Source organism: Mesocricetus auratus, unplaced genomic scaffold (assembly GCF_017639785.1).
Source record: "Mesocricetus auratus isolate SY011 unplaced genomic scaffold, BCM_Maur_2.0 Super-Scaffold_100040, whole genome shotgun sequence".
Taxonomy (NCBI): domain Eukaryota; kingdom Metazoa; phylum Chordata; class Mammalia; order Rodentia; family Cricetidae; genus Mesocricetus; species Mesocricetus auratus.
The window spans coordinates 4,985,692-5,000,394 of record NW_024429217.1 but is presented as its reverse complement, the minus strand read 5'-3'; positions in this window follow the sequence as shown (position 1 = coordinate 5,000,394).

Sequence of the window (14,703 nt, the reverse complement as noted above, 5' to 3'; positions counted from 1 at the left end):
TTTCTTTAGACTCTTTTTACACTTGTTTGTGTGATGTGGGTGCTAGGACAGGGTTATGGATACCAAAGCACGTGTGTGGCGGTCAAAGGACAATTTGCGGAAGTCAGTTCTGACTACTGTAACTGGCAGCGAAATAGAAGAAATTATTTTGAAATAGAGAAATTAGAGTTGCCCAGGTTTATTCTTTCTTTCAATCTTCTTATAAAGATGTCAGTTCTGTAGGTTCAGGATTCCAACATTGGGCCCCATTTTTCATCCAGTGACATGGAGAGTTAGGCTTCAAAATCCTGCAGCCATTAAAAGAGTGACACACACTTCCCACCCCAGAAAACATCACCTGTTAACAAGCACAGGAAGCAGTTGAGAACTGTTTGCGTGATTTTAACAAATAAGAGGCTGACATTTCCATGAGCTGAGCATGAGTGCTGATTAATGGCCTCAAAGGAGCCAAAGCCAAATCTGCCCCTTCTTACAACCAAATTTCAACTGTGACCCAAAAGCCAAACGCAGATGGTAAGTAAGAATAAGATCGTAATGCTCTGATAGATTGTTCTCTGAATCTGGTGGAGGGGTGGATAGAAACAGCCCATAACACATCCTAGATAGAGATACTTAGGCTTTTCCTTGCTTCTTAATTAATCACCCAAGTTGCACAAAATCCTCTAAGGGATTCACTCATCAGTCAGTAGAATGTAATTAAAATGTAACTGTATTGGTTGGGAGGATTTTGTGTTGCTTTAAAAAAATGCTTCTTTCAGGTTTTTGTAAGGTAACTTACTGGGGCACAAAGTGCCCTTAGACACATTTATAGTTACAGGTCTACTCAATTTGGTTCAGAGAAGAGAAGCAGACAGGTAGGAAAGAAATGAAAAGAAGAATCTAAGGCTAAAGAAGAGTCTGTTCTCAGCAATGGATCTAAAACTCTGCAAACTTTGAAAGTTTGAGCAAAGACAAACAAGAAAAGCCAGAAGCAAAGCAAAGGAAAAGAATGGTGGTGGAATGACACGGCAGTGAGGAAACCATGGTAAGAGTACAAGGACAGGAAATTAGGAAGCAAAGGAAAAGAATGGTGATGGAATGACGCTGCAGTGAGGAAACCACGGTAAGAGTACAAGGACAGGAAATTAGGAAGCATTTGGAAAAGGTGGAAAAGGTAACTGAACAAAAGGTGTGTGCGCATAGAGAAAACCATGGGTCCTACCTGAGTATGGCTAAGTTCACCAAGACACATGAGTTAACCTATTTTCCTTTTCTAACTTTATTGACTAGGTAGAGAGAATGCTTCCATTGCCTTTAGGCTATACCTGATAAAATCTATCAGTATTCTTTCACCTATTTGTCTACGTAATTGAGTATATGCGCATGAATGTACAGTTGCATGTAGAAGACCCACTCACTCTGGGTATCATTCCTCAGAGGCCATTCACCTTTTATGTTTAGGCAAGGTCTCTCACAGGCCTGGAACTTGCCAAGTAGTCTAGGCTGGCTGGCTGGGGAATTTCGGGGATCCACCTTCCCCCAACTCCCCACTGTTGGGGTTTTAAGTGTACAGCATGCATCTACATTTTTCTTCCCAAGACAGGGTTTCTCTGTGGCTTTAGAGGCTGCCTTGGAACTCACATTGTAGATCAGGCTGGTCTCGAACTCAGAGATCCGCCTGCCTCTGCCTCCCGAGTGCTGGGACTATGCATGTGCCACCACTGCCCAGCGGTGTCTAGGTTTTTTATGTGTCTTCTGGGCCTCAAACTGAGGTCCTGCTCACAAGGCAAGCAGTTTACCAACTGGGCCACCCCACGGCCTCCACCACATCTTTCCTTGTGGCAATTCTTTAAAGTACTTAGACATGTAACAGGAGTCTAATAATTGTTAGTTCACCTCTTCCTTTTAAATATGAGAGGTGCTATACTATTTCCAGGAAACAACGTGTATACATTAAATGTAACAACAAGACAGGACACAGATATAAACAAAATGGAAGGGTTCATTCACATTTGGGTGGGTACTTCCCCTTTACTGCATAAGAAGCCCAGTACAGCATGTCTGGAACTTTTAAGTTTGCATTTTCAATATAAGGTTGGTTTTCACTGAAAGCTGTATAGCGTCCTGCAAATTCTATGGGTTTCTTAGTTTCAAAACAGGACAAAAATGAACAGTTGCCATGAGATGCTGCAGGATCCAGACACAGAGCCCAGAACAACAGCCACCTGCATATGCTGTTAGAGGAAATGCTAGTCACTGGAGTAAAATGAGGGCTTTCCATTCAGTGATTCAGTCACACATTTCTGTTTTGAAATTTGAGCTCCTCAGCTATAACTGAATGGTCTAGAATGTGACATTTTGGATAATTTGCTAACCCCATGTTCTGGTCAGAATCAAGAAAACATCAGGAGACAATGGCTCAGCTGGCTATGAAAGACAGCATGTTTGTGTGTAAGCTCACCAACTATAGAGCTTAAGATACAAAATCTTGCTCAATCCTGCTCAGCCTTCCCCTCCACCCCCAGAAATAAGGCTGGTAAAGGCTTGTTGTTTCCTATTTTACTTTCATATAGAAATTAAATATTTACTCATATTTCACCTCAAACCAACAAAAGTATAAATTCCTACTGAATATAGAACCATTTTATTCAGATTCATTCATCTACTATGTGTCTAGAAGAGTAAAATTACAAAGAAACAAAAGATTTATTTGTGCTCATTTTTCCACCTTGCTGAGGATACACACTTACGACATCCCTTAGTCCAATATATTCAGAGTTCCAACAGTTGTGTACCTAACCACGATTTGCCATGTACGGACATCCCAGTGAAGCAGGTCTGTAGTGCTAAAGTGTATTAAACAAAGGAAACCATGTTACAACAGTAAAATCAAAAGATGGTCTCTTAGAGCCACAACAACACACTCTAGAAGATTGTGTGCCTTTGTACATAGAGGAATATATCAAGAAAGTTAGTTCTGAAAGGAAAGTTGTCTTGTTGATCCAAGCAACCCATGTGCATTCATGTATTGAATTATAATACTGTATCCCACAAATAATTACAAATACATTATTTATGTGTTAGCTTTATGTTCCTGTCAAAAAACACAAAACCAACTAAGAATTTTGGCTCCTGGTTTTAGAGGTGTTAATCAAAGTGGATTGGTTTCTTTTAAGCCTTCACTGAGGCACATGGAAGAGGAAAGCAACTCTCATCGTGGTGATCAGGAAGCAAAGAGAGAGACAGCAGGCAAGAGAGGAAGGGTCTAGGGACAAGACAGAGCCCCAGAGGTTCCACTAAGCTCTATCTTCTAAGTTACCACCACCTCATAAATGCCCATCAAACTGTGAACCCATCTGGAGGATAACCAGAGCCCTCTTGATCCAGCCGCTTTTCAAAAGTGCTGCCTCTAAACACTTTCGCAGTGGGACAGAGACTTCAACATGTGAGCTTCTGGGAGGCATTTCAGATCGAATCACAGTAATTTTTTAATTAAAAATAAAATTAAAATATATAAGGAGCTTAAATTACATAACATAAAATTTAACTAGTATGAAGCAGGGACTCTCTAGTATATTAAATGTCTAAACAAAAATTCTCAACTCACAAGTAGCCAGGATTACCTGGTAGATTCATCTGGTTTATTTATTTATTTTTGTGTTCCAAGTCAGCCTTGGCCTCACTATGTGGCCCAGAATGGCCTTGAATTCACTACCCTGGGCTGGCTTTGAACTTACTATGTGCCTAGGCTGGCCCTGAATTCTAGCTTCACATCCAGATACTCTGGTTCAGTAAGTCTGATGTGAAAGTTCTGAACTGTTCAGATTAAATAAATAAAAACATTAAGTGGGCAAATGAGGCCTCTAAAAACAAACAAACAACAACATTCCAGATGGGCCAGTGAGGTAATTCAGCAGGGACAGATGCTTGACACGAAGTCGGACATCCTGAATTGGAGCCCCAGGTCCTACACGGTAGGAGAGAGTACCTTCTAGTAGTCCTCTGGTCTTCACAATGATAATGTCCTTGTGCCCATCCTCCCCCCAAATAATTAAAATAAAAACCTAAAACCTCGGGTGATTCCAGAGCAGATGATGTTCAGATCTCATTCCAAATACACTGAAGAGACTAAAAATTTAGAATTCTTCAAACAAAAAAAAAACCCTTAAAAAAAGAACTCCATAAAAATAAATTTAAAAATCAAAGTAATTAGCTATCATTGTCATCACATTCCTTCGATTCTAGAGAGTAAGTTCAATGGCAAAACAAAACAAAAACAAGATTTAGACTATATCAAGAGACTCATTTGATGGTAGAAGGAACTATTAGAGAGAACTTTTCTCATGGCATAGTTTGTGCAAACCCACACAGCAAGAACCGTTTGAAGGAAACGGGGGACTTGATTTACTGAGTATTAGAGTTCGGTTTTCATTGGCGTGATAACACATCATTACCAAAACTGACCAAGGCAGGAACTCCAACAGAGACCATGGAAGGATGCTGCTTACTAGCTTGACCACTCGCTTTTCCTACAGAGCTCAGGCCTAACTGTCTGGGGATGGCACTCCCACAGTGGGCAGGAGACATCTACTTAGCAATTAAGAAAGCGTCCTGCAGCCAATCTGATGGAGGCAATTTCTCAATCGAGGTTCCCTCTGCCCAGGTGACCCTGGTTTGTGTCAAGTTGACGAAACTAACTCACACACTTATATTAAGGAGATCCATTCAATATAGAACATTATGGTGCATACTTGATACCCTCAGGAGTGGAAGGGACTGCTATCCCAGTGAAGTGTCATTGAGAAAACTAAAATACATTTCTTAAAAGAAATGCAAAAGCATATAAATACAACCCATTATACTCAGGAGATAATAGATGGTATGGGCAGAAAGCACTGAGTGGTCTCACACACAGTGATGTAGGGAGACTCCAGGGAAACATGAAGGATCCAGATTTTAGACGAGAACAGATTTAGCAAGACTGTGGCACACTGCAGGCTGTCAATTGTTTAGTAATTACAAGCTTCCCTCAGAGCTAAGCATGAATGCTTTTCTGGAAGTTGTTTTCCCCAACCAAGGAAGTTGTGTCTTCATTGACCAAATGTGTCTGTGTGACTTTAAATATTAAGTGTTCAATAGTATGCTAATCATAGTTGCAGAAGATTTTAAAGTAATATGTTCATTTGACCTCTATGTAGCTACACGTCCGTGTGTTACATGTATTTCACACAGTCACTTTAGTGTTGATGCTGCCAACACCATTTGAAAATATTGGAGAGCATTAGATTTCACAAAGTGCTTCTTCCCTGTGCCTCACTAGGAACTTACAACCACCTAGGATCATGACGACAGACTGGCTGGCTTCTGATCCAGCTGTCCGCTGCTGCATGGGAATGAGAAGGCAAACCGCACTGGGAACGCTCTGTGACTAGCAAGCGGACTGCTAGCTTGTCTGTCCTCAACACAGTCCTCTCATTAGACTACGATGATCAGAACAACCTTAGTTATACCATTCCCTTGGAATGTGTGCAGGTGTGTATACAGAGTAGTGACCAGTTAAAATATTGCTTCTACCAAGCTTCACTTACTATGTGGTATTATTGGGATTTATGTTGAGAATTTCTATGTTTCTATGTTGAGCTTTCTATTTCTAAGCAAGTGGATGATTGTTTAAATTCATGTTAAGCAGAGAAGGTTGTGTCATGGCCAGAATCCAGCCCATGCTGGCTTCCTTGTTGTAGCCATCATTCTTTCCATTTAATTACTCTCCCCTTGGCCTGAGGAGGATGCACAATTTCCCAGCAAGCTAACACAATCAGCATTTGCTTACTCTTTGGAAGCACTTCCTGTTTTGCTGTTTTTCCACTCCATATATAGACATGAAGAGTCTCTTATGCTTCCTAGCTTTATGACTTTTCCCACATAGCTGCTAGCACTCACATCAACAGTTGGTGTCATTTCCCTTTGCCTTTTTGTCTGTGCTTCTACCCAACAGGAGATGTAAGGGGATCAGAAAGGTATAGGGCTTTGTAATAACTTGAAGGAGAGAACATTCCAAGTAGAACTGGGCAGTCTAGAGGATTTATACAATTACATTTAATCTACCTAGGAAACTGCATTCAACCATAGCTTTAAGGAACATATTTCTTTAACTCACCACAACAGGGCTTTCATGTGGTTACTTTTCTTCTGGTCTTACTGAAGGTTAAACTGCTATTGTTAAGGAAAACAGTTTCACCCAGACTCTGAATGGCAAAAGAAGGAAGTGGACTTCAGTGCAGACACACAGGAAGAATAGGAGGGACAAAGGCAGGAATGTCTAAGAGCTAGCACACCAGGAGGGAAAGCTCTGATCCAACACAGGCAGTGTAACATGGACTCCTTGACACATACACACACTAAACAAACCTTTTTTAAGATCGCCAAAACATAATTAACCTTCAAGAACTTGATTATTACTATATCCTATACCCCATGTCCTTGGACTACAATAGGCCCTCAACAAGTTTTTCCTGAATCAAATCATTGTCAGTCCAGCAACAGCATCTACTGTATCCTGTGGCTACTATGGACAACAGTGTCAGAACAGATCAAGGAAAGGCTCCTGATACTGGATCCGGAAGACAATTACCGGTTCACAGTTGGGGGTCTCTTCTTTCATAGAAAGGATAGATACATAAAATCAAGCAAAGAGAAAAATGTTTTCCTTATATGACCTTTATTGATTTTATATTACAAAAGTATTACATACTGATTGCATTACAGAAAAAACAGAATGGGAAAAAACATCTGGTAATTCTGTTACTCAGAAATGATCAGTTCTTACAGTTGGTTTGCAATCTTTCCAGTCTTCCCCCTGTACATACACTGTTTTAAAACACATTATCACATTGTCTATGCTGATTTAAAATGCTATTTTCATTCACTAGTACAGCATGAGCGTTCAGAAGATGGTATAGTAGTACTTCGTGGACATACTAGAAATTACATCTCAACAATAGATAACTCCCCCTTTCTTCCATCTATAAACTATGTGGGTGATAAAAATCTGTCACAAATTCATTTGTAACCAGAGAATGGCTAGATAAAATGTCATGAAAGCAGCTGAGGCTTTTGAATAGATCTTCTTAATGTGCCTTATAGAAAATGCTATGCTAACCCAAAGTTCCTTCAGCAAAAACATAAAAGCCTTCCTTGTATCATCGGCAATGGACACAGTCATTAAAATCTATATCACTAAAGGGTAAAAATATAACAGTAAGTATTTCTCATACTCATTTTTACTTCCTTAATAGTAGTTCAACAGGAAAAATGGGACTGTACTGCAATGTCTATCACAGTGAGCAAAACTACAGAAGATTATTGACAGTTTAGAGGAACAAATTATCTCTTCATGCTCATCTCCTCATTCGTTCCATTGATTAGTGCTTGTCGCATTCTGAATATAGCTCTGAGCACTGAAAACAAGTGAAGCAAAAACATACAGGCCTGCTCTTGAGCTCACTACAAGTGATGTAGGCAGGTATGTGATAGGAAATCTAGTCCAGCATTGACAACACTTTACAAAGGGCTCATGGTAGCTCAAAGTGGGCAGAAGGAAAGGAGACCCCAATGGTTATGACAGGCATTAGACATACCGAGGATACCAGAGACCCAGAATGGTGTTGTGCCTTCTGAACACAGGGAACAATGCCAATAAGTACCCTCTTCAAATAAAGTTAGAGTCCAAGCACTCTAGATTAAGAACAGTCAGATTTCCCCTCATTCTACGGGTAGCAGTCAGCTTTTACCAATTATTTCCTAATATAGACAAGTCAATGTAACTATCCTATGACCAAACTTAAGAAAGATTATCAGTAAACAGGGAAAATGACTCACTTATAGTCAAGTGGCCTACCCCCAAGGATGAAGCACTCACCCTAAGGAAGCTTTCCTCTGCAGGCTTTCTGCCTGGGTTATCTTGTGGTTAGCCTTTTCATCAAAGTAGCATCATTAGGAAAAGATCTGCATGAAAAACTATGACTTATTCAGTGCTGACATGACTGTAGAGTTCCAGGAGTTTCCAAGTGACTGAGTCTTTCTTCTAGTCATGAGACTCAATGGCTTCAGTCATTACTCCCATTTGCTCATGGGTAGGAGCTAGCATTACAGTGGCTCTATTCTTTCCATCACTCAGCATCATTCACTCATCTTATTCAACAAATATTCAGAACCTACTGTCTCGAAATACAGCATTAGACATTATGAGGGGCTTTACAAACAAGATGTTTACCAATGTGTACATCAGTCTTACCCCTCTCCCCACAGAACCCAAGTAACTTCAGCTATGGCTGTGAACAGGCAGAACAGGAACTCCCGTGAATTTCAAGTTCTCACTATGCTATGCCTTCCTTTCAAGTCTGCCCAGTCTATTCTCTCTCCAGTGTCTAAAATACATTCTTAAAACTCCAAACTTCCCCTGAGTCTTACCTGCTCTGAGAAGTCACAACCTCTCAACTCGTTTGCTGTTGCCATTTAACTGGCAATATCTCAGAACATACTGAGTGAACTGCCTTCAGTCACAGACTATTTCATTGTCTACAAAGAAGGCCCTGCACTCTTAGTTAACATGTATACTTAAGTGTCTGTTTGGTTCTGCCAACATTTCTGGCAAACTTTTGTTTGTTTTGTTTTTTCGATACAGGGTTTCTCTGTATCGTTTTGGAGGCTGTCCTCGAACTCAGAAATCTGCCTGCCTCTGCCTCCCAAGTGCTGGGATTAAAGGTGTGTGCCACCAACGCCTGGCTCTAGCAAACTCTTAAGACATTTTGTTAGGAACTGAGGACATGCTTCTCATATTTAAGAATGCACATGGAATATGTAAACATTTGCGTTTGTTCACTCATGTCACTAAGCAAACTTCTAAGTTACTTACTAGCCATGAGCACAAGCAGAACTTTCAAGTAATTTGCAGCATTGGAGGAAGATAGTCATGTATACATTATTCTCATTCACTCAATGACTACAAGATGAGGCAATTAACACAGTTCCTGCTTGCTTTCTGAGCTTTGTCCTCTTGAGAATCATAAACACAAGAGTTTAGAATTACAGGTACACACCTGTAATTCCAGTCTCCCAGAAGTAGGGGCATGAGCAGGACTGTTTTGAGTGTGAAGCCAGTATGGACTACTAGTGATCTTAGGCATCTTAGTTCTAGGAGACTCTCTCTAAAATACAAAACCAGAGTTTAGGAACTATTCCCTTTTGCAAAAATCTTGGCTTTGAACCACTGACAGTCAATCACTACCATACTTGCTAAGTAGTGGCTATATTATCTTCTTTTAGAACAATTCTAGATAATGAATCTAAGGCAGGAGTAATATACTCTATGTCATTCTAGAATAATCTCAGTGGGACTTGAAACATTTCTCATCATATTCAGACCAAAACAGTATCAGGTACTTTCTGACTTTATATAAAGAATGGAATACAAATTTCTCGATAGAAATCTGGAATTTCCTTCCTGTTACTTTATCCACAGTAGACATGCAGGGTACAAATGGGCACACAGTGGTGTTCAAGGCACACCAGTTAGAAAGCCAGCAGTCCTTTGAAAGTTCAGAGCTGGTACAGATGGGTGGAGAGGACACAGAGCTTCCAGCTCCAGTCAGAATACTTTAAATATTTTCAAAAGCTGTACCTAACACTTGTAAGACATTATAGCACTTTGCTTCATGGAATCCTTCCTTTGCAGTGGAAATTGATCCATTTTTAAAGATGACTATAGCAGCTAAAGCTTATACACTTCATTCTAAGCACATTCTAGGCAGTGGTTCTTAACCTTCCTAATGATGTGAGCCTTTCAAACAGTTCCTCATGTCGTGGTGACCCCTAGCCATGACATTATTTTTGGTTGCTACTTTGAAGTAATTTTGCTGTTATCAACTGTAATGCAAATATCTGTGTTTTTTAATGATCTTAGGTGACCCCTGTGAAACAGCCATCCGACTCCAAAGGAATCTCGACCCACAGGTTGAGAACCACTTCTCTAGACTGATAATTTCATATACTTATGTTTAACCACCTCTTAAGAAACACTGATTAAGAAACATTATTACCTGTACTAACAGGGCAAATAATTGGTTCACATCTTTGGCATTAGAGAACAAGTTTCTCTTACATTACCAAATACATCTATATCTTAGTACATCAACTCTTTCAATATGATTCTAGGCAGCTACTAGCATTCATTGAACACATATCCAACAAGTCTAACTGACGTTTGGTTCAGACAGCAGAATAGCTAGTCTGAATGCTATTAACCCGTTCAGTAGTCCTGCTAAATAAAGGATGTTACAAAGACCCTCCTGTACAGAGAAGTTCAAGAACTAGCTCGTGGAAGGAAGGATCCTAAAAGGACCAGAGTATCAGATCCGAGTGTGGAAACTCTCTGATACAAACTGGAAGAAGGGAGAGGACACTTTTATTGCCTCTTCTGTCTGATATATATCAGAGAGGGACTCTGGGAACTGAAAAAAACACTAGACCGTCCAATCCATGGCTGTCAATGGTGTTTCTACTGAAGTCACCATAGGTAAAAATTAGAAGAGACTATAACAAAAGACACATATACATATCTGTATCTTCAGACATGATGACAGGAAAGCTTCCCAAGAAGAGAAGTGGGAGGACAGGTTTGCACAACTGTATGTTTTGTATTTAGTTATTCACAGTGTGGACTAATCTAAATGCCAGGTTCTGTGATGGGCACTTGCCAGCACCAAGGACAATGGGTCAAGATTTCTATTACTGAAGGGAAAAGATATTCAGTACATGGGTGCAAACTTCAGAGTGCTATGAATGCTTGTATAACAACTGTCTACATAAGGACTCAGCAGGTGTGTTATACAGTTACAATCCTATGACAAGCTAAGCACAGTTATGAGCTGAATCTGTTTTCTAAATGTTTAGTTAGCTCCACAGTCTATTTCATGCATATGTATCTATGGTCAAGCTTTCATCAGATAGGAATATAACTATAGTAAATGATACTTTTATTTCCTTGGGCTTTATATGGAAATACAAAATCAGTCTTATTCTGTGCTTTCAGAGCAACAGGAAAAACACAGTGAATGGAAAACCAGACACTAAAGCAATAAACACATTCATTCTTTGAAGTTGAATGGTTACAATCAGCTTTCGAAGCAGGCAAGCCTGCCCTCTAGTGCTAAAACTATCTAACTGAACCAGAAGGCAATGTCCAACTACCAAAAGAGAATTAGCTGAATATTCTTAGATAGAAAACTGTATTGTTCAAAACAAAAAGCTTCAAAGAATAAAATAACACAGATCTTTTTAGTTCACGATATGATTATAAATTTGGAAGTTGTAATCTTTTTGGCTTTTTGGTTTTTTTTCCAGACAGGGTTTCTTTGTGTATCCCTGGCTGTCCTGGAACTCACTCTGTAGACTAGGCTGGCCTTAAACTCAGAGATCCATCTGCCTCTGCCTCCCATGAGTGCTGGGATTAAAGGAGTGTGCCCCTGCCTATTAATCTTGCTTTAAAAATCCCAGTTCTTCATAACATTAAAGAAAGCGATGTGGTAGAAAACGCTAATACATTACTTGAAAAAAATCACACAAAACTACTCTAAAATTCCACAAATTTTATCCCTTCAGCTCTACACTTAGCTTCTATGTGAATTCGTCTATGTCCTCACTTAAAACAGGCACACACTCTATGACTTTCAAATAGATCTGATGCACATTTTAGGATTTCACATTTAAATATGCAACTGTATCATCCACCTCAACACCTAACAGGCATGTTTACACATATATGTCAGAACAGCTTTAACCTGTCATGCATGTTCTTTTGAGTCTTTCTATTAATAAATGGCTACTTCCTTTATGGGTCCCTAAAGCCCCAAACCTTGGAATCATTTTTCTTCACCCCACAGTCTATCAACACATGGTACATACACATCATGTATCTGGAATCTGACAACTTCTATTGACTTTGGATTTCACATACATTTTGTATTGCACTCACTGTATTATCTTTGCTGAGAACCCCAACTGTTATCTCACTCACGAAAGTCATCTTTAGACAAGACTGTAATGTTTGATTACTCTCAGTTTCTCACCTCACTTTTTAATATTCATGAATCATGAACACGCTTCTTTATCAGGCGTATTCATCTCCTGGCACACAATTCGTGGCCTCAGCACATGACATTCTTCCTGCCTGGAATACTCTGATCCCAAACATGCACTGTCCTCATTCATTTCCTCAGGCCTATTTAGTTTTAACACTAAATATGATCTATTTAAAATAGCAACAGCACACGCCTTTAATCACGGGAGGCAGAGGTAGGCAGATCTCTGTGAGTTCAAGACTAGCCTCCAAAGTCACCGAGAAACTCTGTCTTGAAGCCCCATGCCCCCACCCAAAAAAACCAAACAGTAACCCTGGGCCAGAGAGATAGCTCAGCAAGCAGGTAAAGGAACTTGCTGATAGCTTGCAAACCTTCATTTGAGCCCCAAGAACCAGAGTAGAACCAACTCCCACAAGTTGTACCCTTACCTCCATCTCTCTCTCTCTCTCTCTCTCTCTCTCTCTCTCTCTCTCTCTCTCTCACACACACACACACACACACACACAGAGCCACCCTACATTTACACACCCTCCAAACCCTTCCTCAGCTCATTTCCCAAAACAGCCTTATTACCATACACAGCTATGTATTTCATGTACCAATTAAAATGAAAATCACTAAAAAAAAAAAGTGGCACACGTCTTTAGTCCCAGCACTCAGGAAGCAGAGGCAGGTGGATCTCTTTGAGTTCTAGACCAACCTGGTCTACAAGAGCTAGTTCAGGATAGCCTCCAAAGCCACACAGAAACCCTGCCTCAAAAAAATCAAACAAACAAAACAAAAAACCCAAAACGAAACCAACAAAAAAAATCACCATACAGATCATAGACTATGCATTTTGTATATTCAGAATTTCTTACTATAAAGCACAGAGCTGACATTTATTGACTTAATGATCTAATCTAAGAATTTAAACAAAGCCCAGCAGTGGTGGCACAGGCCTTTAATCCCAGCACACTGGAGGCAGAGGCAGGCAGATCTCTGAGGTCAGCCTGGTCTACAAAGCTACACTGAGAAACCCTGTCTTGAAAAAAAATCAAAAAACAAAAACAAACCATAATATATATAAACAAACACACGGTAGACTAAAAAGCAAATACAGTAAAATTGATTTTTGTTCTTATTTCCTTGCCACTACGAGGGACTGAACCAAACACCTCACACATTGCTCAAGCGCTATAACTACTGAGCTACATCCTCCTTCAGTAAGAGCATGAACTATTGAATCACTTTTTGTTCACATACCAAGATATACTGACTTAACATCTATTATGTGCTGTGACATGGTGTCTATTTGAACTTCCTTACAGTACTATTTTACAGAAAAACCCAAAGATGACAAAGTCAAGTAGCTTGTCTAAAAGTGACATAGTATTTGACAAAAGGAAAAACCCTGAGGTGCTCATATGTTGCTTCTAGAACCTACAAAAACATCGGCACTACACTTACAATATTCAATAACTTCATTTGTAAGTCTGTTGAATTAGTAATTCTAAGTTTTAAATGGCAAGCTATCACAAATATTATTTCTCCCTCTTTGCATGGTTCAAATGGGATTGGCAGCAATCATATAAAAGGTAATTTTCTTTTGACCTTCCAAGTATACCAAAGGACTTTTATCCAGATCTATTTTCTATGTGGAAGTTAGAGTTAATGAAGGCCAGAGTTAGGGAAATGTACTAACAGAACAGAGACTGAAGGCAGCTACAATGAATGACTAACCAGTAAGACAGGTGCTGGGAAAATTGTGTTCAGTCTAACAGTCAGAAGTCTTGACAATGTACACAAAGCTTGGGGCAGAAACTCATTTTTCTAGTCTATAAAAGCTAACTATAAAAGTTACATTGCCTTTGGAGCTTCAAATCCAATACAGAAAATGAACCTTAGGTAATCTGTCTGGTTGTTACTAAGCAATAAAACCATATTCATTGAGATCTAAGATTCAGGACAGTTGGTAATTTGGACCAGCCTTTCCTCCTGGGCTTCCTAGAAAAGGATTCTGTCTCTGATGCTCCCCATGGTGCTTTCTAGTATCGTGAAAGAAACGACACTCCTCAAGAGAATTCTTCTCCAGGAGACAAACTTTTCTTTAGCAATAGGATCATTATTCCTTTGCTTTTTAAGACACATTTAAATGACATTATTAAAAAACTTCCACTTATTTAGACATCTGGGAAGGATGTGAAAGCTGTACGTCAAAACTTCAGGCTACAGGAACCTTGCAAGACAGAACAAGATTTTACTTTTTGCTATAAAGTATTATCCCGATATTATTAGCAAAAATCAGAACGTATCATATTATCCAAGGAGGCTTAACACTTGCTCCTGAAAGCTTCATTATTTGTTCACAATTTCCAAGTTTTGAGAAAGATCATGTTCTGCTGAAGAAACAGAAAAAGTGAAGCAGCCAGAAAAATATTTTGTGTACTGAGGCTGAGCAACTTCACATGCCTTAAGATTCAGTTTATCTCAGAGAGCCACACCCACCCCATTTCACAACCTACTCACCCAAATTGAAGGTACTCGGTACTGTTTATTTAAAGAGTTTTGGTTTGCTAAGTGAAAAACGTTTTTACATAAGAGACTC